General features: G+C 39.9%; 1 pseudogene; it reads left to right on the top strand.

The window, feature by feature from the left end:
- The first annotated feature begins 4,585 nt into the window (after positions 1-4,585).
- On the top strand, positions 4,586-7,216 carry LOC113294264 (annotated as a pseudogene).
- The last annotated feature ends 9,417 nt before the right edge of the window (positions 7,217-16,633 follow it).

The raw sequence follows: 16,633 nt of genomic DNA, 5'->3' as shown, positions 1-16,633 counted from the left end.
GTTTTATCCATATACCATTCCGGTTTTAAAAATTCAAGGCATCAGGAACCAATATTTTCAAAACAAGTAGCCGACAGGGTAAAATATTATAATACGCTGGATTCATTAAAAAAAAACTGCCGCCGGCAAGTTCGTCAACCTTAGAGCTTGTCGGCCCTGCTAGTAGCAGTTACAGATACTAAACAGCCGGCAAGTTCTTCAACCTAAGAGTCTGCCGGCCAAACCCTAACTATGAAAATCCGGTAAGGTCGATAACATAATACCTTGCCGGCGTCGCAACTGCCAATTCATAATTTCGATTTTTCTGACCTAATTTAACATGCAAACATGAAATTGAAGTACTAGAGTGAGTTTAAGTAAGCCCTTACTTTCTTAATCGCACCATTTATCGTGTTTCAGTGGCTGCGAATTCTTCCTCTTCAACCGTTTTTTCTTCTCTTTTTGTTGAACTAGTTTTGCAAATTCAGGGTTGTATTCATTGCGCTTTCTATTTGTTTGCTTCATCTTACTAGCCCTCGGAGGTTCCATGGTTGAAGATTAATCGGAATTTTCGAATCGACGATCCACTTGATTTAATCGTCGAGTTTCGATGGTGGTGGTGGGGGAGGTCGGTAAGGTAGAGAGGTGGAGGAGAAGAAGATAATAAGATGAAATGGTATAAAATAAAACTGATTTAGGGTAATTAGAATTATATAGGGTAAGGGTAGTATTGTAACTACACCCATATTTGGCCTCCCCTTAGTAAGGGCACTATGTCCATATAAATATGGGTATACCCCAATTAGTTTGGGTATGCCCCAATCAAGCCAGGTTTCAAAATGAAAGAGATCCTGACTGGGTGTAAAGTCCAGCATGGGATAGAAGGATAATAAACAATACAACAACCTTTTATTTTTGTTTAATTTTAGTTTCATAAGGTAGATTGTTCGCTTTTTTTTTTTCATTTTAATTATTTTCTTTATTTTTATTTTTAGTTTTATAAGGCAAACTGTTTGTTTGTTTTTTTTTGTTTTTTTTTGTTTTTTTTGTTTTTAATTTTTGTTTCACAAGGCAAACTGTTCACCGTTTTTTTCCATTTTAATTTCATAATGCGAACTGTTTGTCGTGTAATGAAATCTTTCACTCACTTGTTCAACTGAAAGAGAAGATGATTGAGTTTGGGGTCCTTTGCTGAATGACATGGTACCCAACAAAGAAGAAAATATGTGAATGACGGTTTTAACATAGTTTGTTTCCCCGTTCATAGAGAAATTTTGAAAACTAAATTAAAATGATAGCAAATGTGTCAACCACCCCCAGACTTATTTTCGATACCTAGGACAATATCTATAGCAAGTTTCAAAACCAAAAGTTTTAAAGCTAGGTGGTCGGACAAATGTAATTCTCCGCTATGATAAAGTTGTCTCAGGACAATGCAACAAATGTTGTGTCGCTAACAACTATATCAACAACGACTACTTCTTAGCGCAAATCAATGCTTTCTTAATTTCTATCCCTATCCTTATCTCAAATCACAACCCTCTTAGTTACACGAATCAGTGTTATTTTACTTTCATTCAATTTATTTTTTTCTCCACCATGAATTATGATTTTGATTATTTTAAAGAGTAAATGAAAATGAGTATAAAATTATACGAAGAATAGCAAAAAGAGCATATGGATATTCTGTGATAATTGTATGAAGATTCAGCCGCGGCTAAAAGACATCGAAATACTATGTTGATGTTACATTTAGTGATAATACCTACAGACTTAGAGATAAAAGAAATCTTCAGAGGAAGATGGACGTGGCGAGAGCGCCACCTTTACCACGAAAAGTTGATGTATGATTATTTTTTCAGTGGATGTGTATAGTCTGATGAATAATTTCAGCGTCGATTCAGTATGGGTCGCAACTTGCTTCAAATGATTATTAATGAGGTTTGTCAGGTAAAACCTCTATTTGAGTATTGGTATAATGCACCACATGTACGAGGATTTATTCCTGCACAAAAGATCATTGTATCCCTATGAATATTGTTTTATCATGGAATACTAGCGGGTTCCACCGATAAGTATATCCATATGGGTTAAACAACCATATTCCAATATGTTGGAATGTATTGTGAAACAATCAGCAATATTGACTGGGTAGTCTACTACATAGATTGAGTGTGGCAGAATTCTTAACGAAAACAACTGCTCTATATTGACTATTGAAACCTACTTAGATAGATGGAAAAATTCTTAATGAAACACACAATAAGGTGTTCCCAGGAATTTTAAGTAATCTTGATTGCGTGCACTAGGCGTGACAGGGATATCCAGTTGAATGAGAAGGTTACTATAAGGATCGTTACTCAAAACCAACTATAATTTTAGAAGATTCACCACTTATGAATAATATATTTGACATGTTTTTTTTCGGAATTTTTGTTCACAAATGAAATCAATGTTTTGCATAAATCATCATTGTTTGCATATCGGGAGCATATAATCGCTCATAATTGTAATTTAATCATCAACATTAATAACTACACTTAGGGGTATTATCTAGTAGACGATATTTGTCCACAATGGTTAACTTTTGGTCAATCCAATAATAAGTCCGACCTTGGTGTCAATTCAAAGGATGAGAAGTATTTTAGTACATAACAAATGCCTTTGAGGAATGATCGATGTTGAGCATGCATTTGGTATCTTGAAAAAAAATATTCACCATATTTTGTAGGCCATATCGTTATTATGATCTTCAATGAATGGTCAAAATTAGGCTCACTTCTAAAATTTTGCATAACATGGTCATCGAGGAAACCCAACGTGATCCTACTTGGACTACTTATCCAAACAAAGATTTGAACCCTGATCTTGAAGTGTTCCATGACCATCCTACAAGAGAATATAAGTTTCCACTGAAAGAATTCAAAAACGCCATCTCTATAAACATCTTAGAGAGGATTTGACTGTACATATTTGCGCCATAAAAGTAGCCACACGCTGCTCAATGCTTGAACATTTTGAGTTTATAACTTTGGATTTTAGCATTTTTTTTTTGTTTTGTTTTCTTTTATAACTTGCAATTGGGGGATATAAATTACTTCCCCCAACCAATAGTGTCTGCTAAGGGGTGATTTTTGGGTATGAAAATACAAAAATACCCTTCCGTAAAAATAAAAATCTAAAAACTTAAAATCAAAAAACAAAATCATATCTCCCGTTTCCATCTTCACTTCTTATTAATCTCTTTTAGGGTTGGGGATTTAAAACCTAAATATTCCCCACTCCCTTTCAAATTCTAAATTTTCCATACTCCCTTTCAAATTCTCTTCTCCTTTTCTGTCGGCTCCTCACTTTGAAAACGAATTTTTTTTTACATTCGGAAGTGATGAAGACCATGCCGGAAAATGGTGCAGGCTTACTTGGTAACTAACATTTCAATGTCGTAACTAAATGCCGGCATTCTCGATAGAAATCTATCAATGCCGATAGTCAAGTGAAAAAAAATTCAATTTTCTGGATACTTTACATCGTGTGCCGGCATACAAATCTAAGCAATATACTATGCCGTTAGCAGTACCGGCATGCTCGAGAAATAACTGACTGTGCCGGCAGTGGACTGATGAAAACCAGAAAAATTTCAAAACGGAATAGGTTTTGTACACTATGCCAAATTCAAGGATTAGTAACTAGATTTCGCAATAGCTTTATCCCTGTTGCGAATTTTCAGTTGCGAATTTCGGTTGCGAAAATTTTGCAACAGCTAATCTTTGTTACAAAATTCGCAACTCGTAGTTTTTGTTGCGATTCGCAACAGATTGGAGTTGTATGCGTGCGACTCGTGAGTGTGCCTGCCCACACTTTTAGCTGACTCACTGTTCAGCCCATTCAGATACTCGGAAAAGCTGACTCGGTTCTCTATCTTTTTTATTATCGATCACAGCCTCTCATTCTCTATCTCATTACCTTCTCTCTCTCGTTCTGCCTCACTACTTTCTCCCTCTTTCTCCTATCAGCGGAAACCATCTGAAACCCAGTTTAAATCATGTTTTTTTCATCTCATAGCGGAAATCATTTCTAATCAACTTTCTATCTTTCAGAAAAAAATAATAAAATCATTTGATTCAAATCGTTCAAATGAAAACCTAGGTTCTTCATCACTGTCTGCTGCATCTTTTGGATGACTCAAATTGAAAGCCAAAATATAACCCCTAACCCTAGATTTACTTTAAACAGATGTGATGTTTCTGATGAACTAGTAGATCTGGCTTGGATGATAACATTCTCTATTGTTATCGTGTTTCTAGGTTGTAGCTGTTGATATTCACGATAGGGGGTAATCTTATTGATGTATTGGTTGCTCTAAAGCTTTAATCAACGTTCTGCAATCAATTGGTGGTGGTTAGTATTCTGTGATATTTTCTTAGATTTAGGCTTTTTTGAGTGAGAACATATAATCAAGCAATTGAGTTTTTTTTTTGTTGTTATTGCGATTTTTTCTTAATTTTTTAGGGTTTTTATTACTTATTTATTTGGTTTTTTTTGTGGGAGAGAAGGAGGTGGTGGTGGTGGTGGTGGTGGTGCTGGCGGTAGTGGTTTGCTGGTTTTAATGGTGTTTCTGTTTGATAATAGCTCTAGGGAAGTACAAAATATAGGTGAGATTTTGATTTTAATGATAAATGGGTTTTAATTTTTCTAGGTTTTATTCATAAATTAGAAATATAGCTAATTTTTTTGTGTTTGTTAATGAGGTTCTCTTAATTTTTCTAGGTTTTGATTTAGAAATTATAAAAGAAGGCTCATTTTTCTGATTCTGATAATGGGTTCTCTTAAATTTTCTAGGTTTTGATTCATAAATTAGAAATCAAGCTTCTCGTTTCTCTGAGTTTCATTTTGTGTCTATTTTGACATTGTTTGATTTTGAGTTTGGTTGGATTTATCTAGGTTATGGATGTGATGATCTATATTCAGAGTTATGGAGAGCTTGTACTGGTCCTCTTGTTGATGTTGGTGAAAGGGTTTCTTACTTTCCTCAAGGTTATATGGAGCAAGTAAAGACTCGTCATCTCTAAACTGATTTTCATTCTCCATTCTTCATCCATTTTGTGTTTTTCTGGTAAAATTTTGAGCTAATTTGGTACATTACATTAAAACCTGGTGAAACCGTCACTGTCGAAGTGCTTTATGTACTAACACGTTTGTTAGAACCGTTTCCTGAAGATATCAATCAATCAGAACCACAATTTGTGTATTTCCGTGATAGTGCGATTATTTTATCACCTTATCATGTTAAGGAACATATAACATTTGTTAAAACTCCAAGCAATAATGTTGAATCTTTTACGAGAGTTGAACCTACTAACCGTGCTGGTGCAGATATCAAGTATGGGAAATATGATAACCGTACTCCTTATATTCATATTCTACAATACTTGTTCACTTTGAGAATAACAGTCCATTTTCGGTTGTTGAGGAACTTGTACATGAGGTTGAAATATCTCATTGGGGAAGCCTACAAATTACAGAGCACTATGCTCTGGCCCATGCTGGCGCACGTCATAAGGGCATCTTCTCAAGGTTAATTATTAGTTCATAATAAGGTTTTCGTATCATTTCTCGTGTAAGTATTGGTGGAATTATTGCACCGTAAATGCACTTAGCTTATCGTTTTATGGCATGTTTACTTCATGAAACCAGATAATCTGACATCCTATGAAGTCTTCTAATATTTTGAAAGAAATTCAATTTACTTTTGATACATTGTTGATTTGCGGATGTTTGTATTGTTTCTACTTCTAAATTGTTATCTATCATAATCCTCTGAACTCTTCATTCTTCCAGGGTTGAATATCAATCTAGGGCATCGATTAGTGGTATATCTCCATTTAAGCAGCTAATTGCAAGACTACCCCCTCGAGTGCACTCCGTCTACTATCACATCACACTTGCGTACTAGTAATTCAAAGGTTTTTTAAACATCTTACACTTCTGTACTGCAAAATTTTCTTACTAAGAAATTGCTTCATGGGGTTCTTTATAAATCACTATAACCGGAATTTTCTGTTTCAGTCCGAGCTTGAAATAGAGCCACGTTATCCATTGTTTGGAGGATGGAAATCCACTTCCGTTATTGGGTATGGACTACCATTAGAGGACTTACTTTTCGAGTCGGCTGATGGCAAGCGTTACCTTAACTTCAGTTTCGGATGTCCCCTTGTTAACACCGTAGTTGAAAATTTTACCATGAAGGTACAAATAATATCATAGCTGTGTTAGACTATTAATTTTATTCTTACCGGATCCTTTCATCCATGATCTATTAAGTGATATGGAAATGAAAAACGTACAATTATCTGTTTTACATACTGGTTGATTGTATATACGTTATGCATCAGGTGGTGCTACCCGAGGGATCAAAAGATCCTTCTGCAATCGTTCCTTTTCCAGTTGATCAACATCTCGAGGTATTTCTTCTCGTACACAGTATTAATGACTTACTGCTAAAAGTTGCTAGACATTTGTGTATTTCTGTTGACTCTACCATGAGAAATGTACTCAATCACCCATATCTAAAACATTGTATCTTTGTGGAATTCTTGCAGACAAGTTACTCGTAAGTTGATGTTGTTGGAAGGACAGTGGTGGTTCTTGAGAAGAAAAATGTAGTTCCTGAAACCCGGTATTCCTTTCCAGGTAATTATCCAACCTATTAATCAAATAGACCAAGGGTTGAAATTAGCACTAAATATGAATCCTAGTGTCTAGTGTACCTTCTTTTTCTTTTCTCTATTCTAATTTCACTTTCTGGCTTTTCACCGTTCAATCCTTTTATGAAGAATTTTGTTTTTATAGTTAGAAGAATCAACAAATAAATAATTAGTGGAGAGAATTCTTATGTTTACTCTACCTTCAAGATTCTTTGTCGAGTTGTTCATATCGAATTACTGGCATGTATTAGTCTTGGTTCTAATCTATGTTTATATATTTTTTATGTTATAATGTCTAGTATGATGCTAATTGGACTTTGAATATTTTGTTGTAGGCTGAACAAGAAGCCGACGAGGTTTATGCAAGAGTGACTTTGCAGTCAGAAGATGATGCAAGGAATCAATCTTTTTTTGGGGTTTATGCAAGAGTGACTTTGCAGTCAGAAGATGATGCAAGGAATCAATCTTTTTTTGGGGTTTATGCAAGAGTGACTTTGCAGTCAGAAGATGATGCAAGGAATCAATCTCATTGAAGTGTTTTTCTTCTTTTGATGATTTGTCGATTTTCTTTACTTATAAGCTTTTTTTTTTAGTGTTTGTGTGTTTTTGTTGCATTTTAGCCGAATGAACCTAGTAGTCCTGATCCGTGTACACAAGAACCACCAAGAAAGGTTGTTCAATCTTTTTGTAAAATTGTTTTCACATTTGGAAGAGATTTTAGTTTGTTGAACTCGTAAAATGAAGTCAGTTAATAATGTTAATTCAATTTCAATTTTTTTTTCAATTTTTTCGGTTGCAACAGTTGTAACCCCAAAGGTGTCACTATCCACCCATAAAAAACCCATCAAAACAAAAGTAACACAAAAACCCCATCAAAACAAAATTAACACAAAAACTCCAAAAAATTAGATGAAACCAATATGGTTTCATCAAAAAAAATATGATGAAACCAACATAAAATTTGGTGAAACCAAATTCTGAAAATTGGGGTTTTTGTATCAATTTTGTTTTGATGGGGTTTCTGTATCGATTTTGTTTAAGCTGGAGTTTTAATGGTTTCCAACATTTGAGTGAGGTTTTTGTATCACAAGTTTGGTCACCTTGATTTTTTGTCACTAACTTTGTAACTAGTATAATATTAATTTATGTAACTTGAACGAACATTTAATCATGCTAACAAATATTTAAATTCAGAGATAAGTTACAAGCTAATACATTTAAATTTTGCTTATCTATTACATCAATTGAAACTAAAATAATAAGCCGTTACATTTAAGTATAACAATTATATTTCCATGAACACTTCAACAGCAAATCAGCAGCCATATTTAATTTAATCATAACTACTACATTTAATAGAAACTAACTTCAACAACAACTAATTGAAGTAAGAAAATTCAATTATTAATGTTGTAGGCATTTTCTTCATCCTAAGAGGCATTGGCTTTCTTATAGTGGATAGTTTGCATGGTATTTGTAGTTCATCCAATTATTTTTGTACCTTATTACATTCCATTTGCCATAATCCTAATGGCTGCTGATTTGCTGTTGAAGTGTTCATGGAAATAATTTTTTATTTTTTATAGTCAGGGTAATGTTTGTCACGTGAAAGATAACTTTTTCAAAGCTTCCTAACTACCAAAACAAATTGTGTTAACCTTGCTTGTTCCGCCAGATGCTCGTGCTCCATGTACTCAACCATGTGAAACTCAAGTTGATGAAGATGAATTTTCTTGGGATTTTTTTATCGCTAATTGTTAGTTTCTTTACCCCCAACTCTTTTTTTTTGGTAGTGTTATGAACTCTCGGATTAGAACTTGAATGCTTCAAGTTTTGGTTCTGTGTACACATATATCTCACTATCAGACACGTGTATACAGAAAGGTACGTGGAAAGCATGCAAGCCAAAACATCAAAACATGATGCGTCACGAAGCACCAAATAAACCCCTAGGAGTTGCTTTATCTCATCCCCAGAAGAGGGGCCAAGATCAACGGTGGAGAGAAAGTTAGCTGACACGGACTGACAGGGGCAGAAGACACTTGTCTGACACGAGCAGACCCCTCAACTACCCGCATTAAACACTCTGAGCAGTGCACGTGTCGACCAACCTGTGGAACGAGCGAAGATGCCTCCGCGGGATCGAGGGGGAAACGCAGACCTCCGCGTGATGGACGCAAGGACACGAGAAGATAAGGTTCCAACGGTCTTCAGAGATGGGTCCCACGTTCCAACCTTATAAATACCCAATCTCCACAAAGAGGAAAGGGAAAAAAAAAAGAGCAGGAGAGAGAGAGAGAGAATAGTAAGGGTAAGTTAATCCCTTAGTGGAGAGAAATATGTAAACCCAAAGTCATTCAACTATTCGTGTAACCGTGAATAATATAGTAGAACAACAAACCCCGTGGATGTAGGCCTTAGTGCTGAACCACGTAAACCTTGGTCTTATTTACATTTCAGCACTTTACATTCATTTAGCTCCGCACGTATTGGCTTATATGTTTTGTTTTCCTTTAATACTTGTATCCCCTGCATGATCGCCACGCACGGGGAAGTTGGAGGAGGCCATGATAAACCCGAAGGTTTTGAGCCAATGAATCCACATCGGGATATCATCATCGTAATCTCTTTAGACGTTAACGATTGATTGTGGGCATTCGGACCCCCACGTAGTTCGTGTGTCCACAATTTGGCGCTAGAAACAGGGACTTCGTCCCGGTAAAAGATTTATCTTGTCCTGTGATTTCATTCTAATTTGGCATATGATTGCTCCGATTTTATCAGCTCGGACCGTATAGATCATTCGTCAACTGTATTATGTTCAAAAACCCACCTTTTGCCTTCGATAAGAGTTATTGTTCCAAGCAAGGGTTATTGTCCTAATCCGTCGGATTTACAATTTTCGCAGTTTTTTTTTATATACTGAGGATCGCCTTTAATGAAACTTTAACCCATATTTTATATCCGTCTGATTTACTATGGTTTTTTTTTATACTAAGGATCGCATGTCCCATATTTTATAGTTTAATTCCCTCTTGAAAAATTGTATTTCGCCAACTAACCCGCTTCACGCGGATATTCCCGTTTCTGTTTGAAATAATTTATACAGAGAAAACGTGTTGTGAGTAAAGAAGGCAAGTTTACGCGAGACTTCGTCATCAACAAAAGGGCACGTGATGGAGAAGACGCAGGAAGCAGGAAAGTCCAAAGCTTTGTCAAAAGAAACACCCCGGACAACCCCGATCATCACCCGAAGCAAACAGAAAGGAGATAAAACTAAAATGACCAATCGAAGGCAGGATACCGCAGAAATCACTTCACCCATGAACGCTAATTCTGTTGCAGTGGCGGCTCTCAGAGCAGCAACGATAAAATACGGGGAAGCTGCGGTAGTCCCGAAGGCTGCGGAGGCTAGCAATACCTTCGCCATGAGTCAACTTAACCAACCAAGGGAAAGGGTGGATGAATCCAGAACATTCCAACCCGCGCATCTGCTAACCTTTGGAATGCCGCTAACAAATAACCAGAATCAAACCATACCGGCGGCTCTGGCACCGCAGAGGGGCGCTCACTCCAATTTGGAAACACCAGCAACAGAAGCTGAACCCCTGCCACCTTTAGTACAGACCATGGAGGAGGGTGGCGCCACGGCTGTAGCGGCACGCGCGGGGACTCCCAATCAGGGGTCCAACCAATCACACCAACTAATGGCTGAGCTCGAGGAACTGAGGAGGAACCAACAGGTTTACGCAGAAGCTGTAGCTCTGTTGGCCAGAGAAAATCAAGATTTAAAGGAGCGGATTGCTCTAAGCACAAAGACCAGCCAACAACTTGATGAAGCAAGCTCCAAAGCACCAGAGCCAAACCAAGACTGTAGAGTCGTCCTAGCGACTAATGAAGACGCGACAAGGAGACGTAGCGTATCCGACCCGGATTATGACGATGGAGAGTCAGACGGAAATGAGCTGAAGAATTTAGAGCACCAACGCGCAATGGAGGAACTGCGGGATGAGATGATGGCAGAGATCAGGCAATTGAAAAATAAACAAGGTGGGGGAAGGTTAGAAGAGGTCATGAGAGAAGCTAACTCCACGCCCCTAACGCATCGCTTGGCCAACACCCCTATTCCCCTGAAATGCCCTGTCCCGACGTTCGAATGCTATGATGGGTCCAGCGACCCTGCTGCACATGTTCGGTACTACAACCGTGTCTTAGCTAGATGGGGACAGAACGACGCCGTACTCTGTAGATACTTCCCGTCAAGCTTGAAGGGATCGGCGTTATCATGGTTTGATAATCTGCCACCAAACTCCATACACTCATACGACCAACTTGGAGAAATTCTTAAGAACATACATGTACAACAAGACTGTAAACACCGGGATGGATAAGCTCTTTTCACTAGCAATCGGCTACAAGGAAACCACGAGGGAATACACAAACAGATGGCATAGGATCTGCCAAGCCATAGGAAGCGTGGACCCAGTGGTAAGCATCAATTGCTATAAATGGGGCTTAGACCGAATGAGTCCCCTATTTGTTGAAATTCACGGGAGCGTGCCCAAGACAGAAGGCGATCTCCGAATAATTATCGAGAAGCACGCTCGACTTGAAGAAATTCAACGGGAAAACCCGAGGGCATATCCGCAGAGGTCTCATCGCACCAATTCAGCAGAACAAACCAATGGGGCCAAAAGGGGTTGCTCAGATGAGAGACCTCACGAAGATAGAAAGGAACGGAGGGATGAACGAAGAACAGGCGACCGAAAATTCGAAGATCAAGTTTACAAAACTCAACGCTAGCTATGCTCGTATCCTACGAGAGATCAAAGGGAGGGAAAACTTAGAATGGCCATGGTCTAAGGGAAAGCAACCCCCGAGATCCGAGAAGTCTAAAGATTACTGTGAGTATCACTGTTTCAACGGACACCAGACCGAAAAATGCAAGAACCTTAAAATAATGATCCAAAAATTAATTGATGCGGGAGAGCTCAAACATTACATACGGAAGGAGGTTACCGAGGACAGATCCAAACGAACCAAACCAGTCCAACTTCCGGAAGAAAACCGAACAATCAACACCATCTCGTGTTCCGAAGCCACAGGACCCTCACTCACAGCACAGATTGGAAAAAGGTTACGGAAGCAATTCGAAGATCGCTGCGAGTTATATAAGGTCGATGGGATAACAGTGGACGACATGAAAAATGGATGGAATTTCCTGTCATCTTCGATGCCGAGGATATCGAAGAAGATATGGAAGACCATAACGATCCCTTGGTCCTAACATTACCAATAGCTGGATGTAACCTCAAAAAGATCCTCATAGACGGGGGAAGCTCTGTGAATGTCCTATTCTATGATGCATTCAAGCGGATGAAGCTCCATGATGAACAATTGATGACCTCTTATCACACCATCTACGGATTCAATGGAGCGGCCACGAAGCCCTTGGGAGACATTGTGTTACAGGTTAACGCAGGGCCCATGAAGCTGGATACCCGATTCAGTGTGGTGGATACCCCTTCCCCCTACAATGCCATTATTGGACGACAATGGGTACACAAGCTCAAAGGAGTTGCGGCAACATACCACCAGTACCTCAGATTTCCAACACCTGAGGGAATCATGGAGATCAAGGGAGATCGAATCGCTACACGAGAATGCCAGGCCACTCAGGATCATATCAACAATGAGCAAGAAGAACAGCGAAAAATCCGAAGAGTAAGAAATCAAGAAACCACGAAAGAGAAAGCCGTAGACCTATTCCTTAAGGAAACTACAGGAAAAGGCTTGACGAAAGGGTAATGTCCGAGGCTCGGAAACAAGTACCTCAACAATCAACAAAGAGCAGAAACACGCCAAATAGCAATTAAAGAGCGCCCCAGTCCTCGGAAACCCAAAGCCTATGTTCACACCAGTGGAACCCACAAAGGAAATCAACATAGGAACGGAAGAAGACCCGAAGATGGTCAAAATTGGGACCATCATGGGCGAAGGGAGAGAACATTCCTTAACCAAATTACTTAAGGAATATGCGGATGTGTTCGCCTGGAAGTTAGGAGATATGCCGGGGATTGACCCAAAAGTAATCCAACATGAACTACGCATCAAACAGGGCACGCCCCCGTTCAGGCAGAAAATACGAAAAGTGGCTCCAGAATATCATGAGGCGGTAGAAACGGAACTTCGGAAGCTACTAGATGCAGGATTTATCAAGGAAGTCAAGTACCCTACCTGGATATCCAACATGGTCATTGTTCCTAAGAAAAATGGAGGGGTTAGAATATGCATCGACTTTACTAATCTCAACAAGGCATGTCCAAAGGACAGTTATCCCCCGAGCATAGATCAACTGGTTGAAGCAGTTGAAGGATACGAGGAGCTGTCGTTTATGGACGGATACTCTGGTTACAACCAAGTAGCCCTGGCAGAAGAAGATCAGCCACACACAGCATTCTATACACCACATGGCCTTTATTGCTATACCAGAATGCCTTTCGGGCTCCGAAACGCAGGGGCAACATACCAAAGGATGGTCGATGCTATCTTCAAACCATGGATCGGAGGAACCCTAGAAGTCTACGTGGACGACATGCTCGTCAAAAGCAAGCTGCGTAAAAATCACCACCAGGACCTGAGGAATATCTTCAATGCAATGAGACAGCATCACATGAAAGTAAATCCGGAGAAATGTACTTTCGGTGTCACCTCGGGGAAGTTCCTCGGTTATCTGGTGACGAAAAGGGGCATCGAGGTAGACCCAGCTAAGATTCAAGCCATAGTAGAGATGCCGTCACCAAAGAATCTGAAGGAAGTGCAGAAGCTCAATGGGTCCATAGCAGCGTTGGGCAGATTTATTGCACGGTCTTCGGACAAGTGCAAACATTTCTTCAATATTCTTAAAAAAGGGAGCAGGTTCGAATGGACCGCCGAATGCGAGGAAGCATTCCAAAGGATCAAAGAACATCTGGCTTCAATCCCCATCCTGTAGAAGCCAGACCCTGATGAAGTTTTGGCACTGTACATAGCAGCGACGGAGGACGCAGTCAGCGCGGTATTAGTCAAAACCAATACAAAGATAGAACAACCTATCTATTACGTCAGCAAGACACTCAATTCCGTGGAAAGAAATTATACTAAGATGAACAACTCATCCTCGCACTGGTATGGGCTACCCAAAAACTAAGAACCTACTTCCTAACTCACTTCGTCAGGGTACCATGCAAAGCACCATTGGAAGCAGTCCTCAAAAGCACGGGAAAAGTGGGCCGAATAGCCAAATGGAACACCCATCTGGACCAATTCAACATCATTCATGAAATTCAACATTCTCAGAAGTCCCAAGTTCTGGCAGATTTCTTAGCAGACCTCCCTCTAGACAACGACGAAGAGATTAAGGGAATACCGGAAGCCGAGGAAGCAATCAAGGATCCAATGGATATCCTCGAACCTGCGAGTCATAGACAATGGGAAGTCTTCGTCGACGGATCTAAAAATAAGGAAGGAGAAGGAATAGGTATTGTCATTATCACCCCAACTGGAGAAAGGATCATACAGGCACTTAGATTGGAATTCAAAGATCATACCAATAACATTGTTGAATAAGAAGCTGTCGTACATGCCCTACGTATAATAATAGAGATGGGGGTAACCGATGTAAGGCTGACAAGTGATTCGCAGCTGGTCATACGACAAATTGGGCTCGAATATAATGTGTACGATGACACCCTTTCAGCTTACATGGCATTGGTCCAAACATTGGCATCACAAATCCCGAACATTAAGTTCCGGCACTTATGCAGAAGGGACCTCAGGCACGTGGATGCCCTAGCATACATATCATCCATGCTGAGGGATAAAAATGCCGAAGGTATTAAAATAGCAAGGGTATACGAGCCTTAGATTGCATCTCAATTCTCCTTCGCTACCAATCAAGATACGATGGAAGAATATATTGAAGACCAGGTAGGAGAAGACATCCATAACGACTTTGATGAAGAAGACATCTTGTCAAAAGCAAATAAAGACGAAGATTTCAGCAACGAAGATGACTGGAGGGTGACAATACATGCCTTCCTCGACAAAGGAAGCCTACTTGCGGATCGGAAGCAAGCTAGGAAGATGCTCTCCAAAGTGGGAAGATACGATCTTCGGGAGGGGGTCCTGTATAGAAAATCCTTCCTCGGACCATTACTACGCTGCTTGTCCCGGAAAGAAGGGCATCGAATTCTAAATGATATCCATTATGGTGACGCAGGGAATCATAGCGGTATGAGATCACTAGCTGACAAGGCAAAAACGCAAGGATATTACTGGCCGACCATGATACAAGATGCTGCGAGGATGTCCCGACGATGCGAAGAATGTCAGCGCTTCGCGAGAAAAATCCACGCGCCGGCAACAATGTTAAACTCTGTCGATAGCCCGTGGCCATTTGCAAAATGGGGAGTAGACATCGTCGGGCCTTTCATCGAAGGATCAAGGAAGAGACGATTTTTGATAGTAGCCACGGACTACTTCAGTAAATGGGTGGAGGCTAAGGCCTTGGCCAGGATCAGAGACGCGGATGTGTTCACTTTCATATTCCAGAACATCATTTGCAGATTTGGTATACCTGCTGAAATTGTATCTGATAACGGCAAGCAATTACAGGGAAAAAATATAGACATGCTCTTCGACACCTTCAAAATAAGAAAGAACAAGTCCACCCCCTTATACCCTCAAAGCAACGGACAAGCGGAAGCTACCAACAAGACCCTCGCCCTTATACTCAAAAAACAATTAGACGAGCATAAGGGAAGATGGTGCGAACAACTGCACAATGTCTTATGGGCATACAGGACAACACGAAGGTCCGCTACCGGGGAATCCCCGTTTCTTCTTACTTATGGAGCTGAAGCAGTCATACCTACGGAAATCCTCATGCCAACCACGAAGACCGAAGCCTGGGAGAAAAACCTCACAACAGATATGATGTTAGAAAGGTAGGACGACTTGGAAGGAAGAAGGGAAGTAGCATTGCAAAAGATGGAAAATTATCAACGAAGACTAGCAAGGGAGTACAACAAAAAGGTAAAGCTACGAAATTTTGTAGAGGGACAGTATGTGTTGAGAACAATCCCACGATATCAGCAAGAAAAGAAATGGGGAAAGTTAGCACCTACATGGGGAGGACCGTTTATGATCCACGACATTGCGGGTAATGGTTCCTACTACCTTCGTAATCTAAAAGGTGAGGTCCTCCGGCATCCTTGGAATGCTAAATGGCTCAAACCATACTTCCCATAAAAGCAACGCAGATTTGAATCTGCTGGGAGTGTACCAGAAGAAGAAAGGAGCCTAACCGCCCCACATGTTTCTATCTCTGGAAGAGGAATTGCAGACCTCAACTTATCAATCAAACAAGATTTCAAATTATCAAGTCAGTGGAATCTACCTACAATATTGGGTAAAGTAGTTAATCTACAATCTCTCAGGGCTCCCCCATCAGTGTCCATAAGTGTAGGACCAGGGGGAAGGCACCCAGCAGAAAGAGATACCCAACCAATCTTAAGGCAACGGGTCGACGGAATGGGTGCGTACATATTTTACACCCTATATCCTAGAACGTTGCCCCGGCCCCCACCGTCTGGGAATCCTCTGGCCCAGGGTTTGCCAGCGGGGTGACAGGTATCAAGACGATCACGAAGGTACCTTCCTTCAGTATCGCACTCAAAAACACTTAACAACTTTTGTTTTGATTTTTCACAAACTTAAAATACAAACACTTAAAACAACATTGTAGGTATATCAAGAAGAGGATTCATTTCATAAGGGGTGATTACAAGAAGTGAACGGCCAAAGTCAAGGATACACAATCAAAAAACATCCTTGTTACATGGTTACAAAAAATATAATTATGCCGCGGACCCTACAGAACGCTGCGATCTCTACCTAGTTGGCGGTCC

The sequence above is a fragment of the Papaver somniferum genome, chromosome 7 (genome assembly GCF_003573695.1).
Source record: "Papaver somniferum cultivar HN1 chromosome 7, ASM357369v1, whole genome shotgun sequence".
NCBI lineage: Eukaryota > Viridiplantae > Streptophyta > Magnoliopsida > Ranunculales > Papaveraceae > Papaver > Papaver somniferum.
The sequence above is the reverse complement of the archived record's forward strand: the minus strand, read 5'-3'. Positions and strand labels throughout refer to the sequence as shown.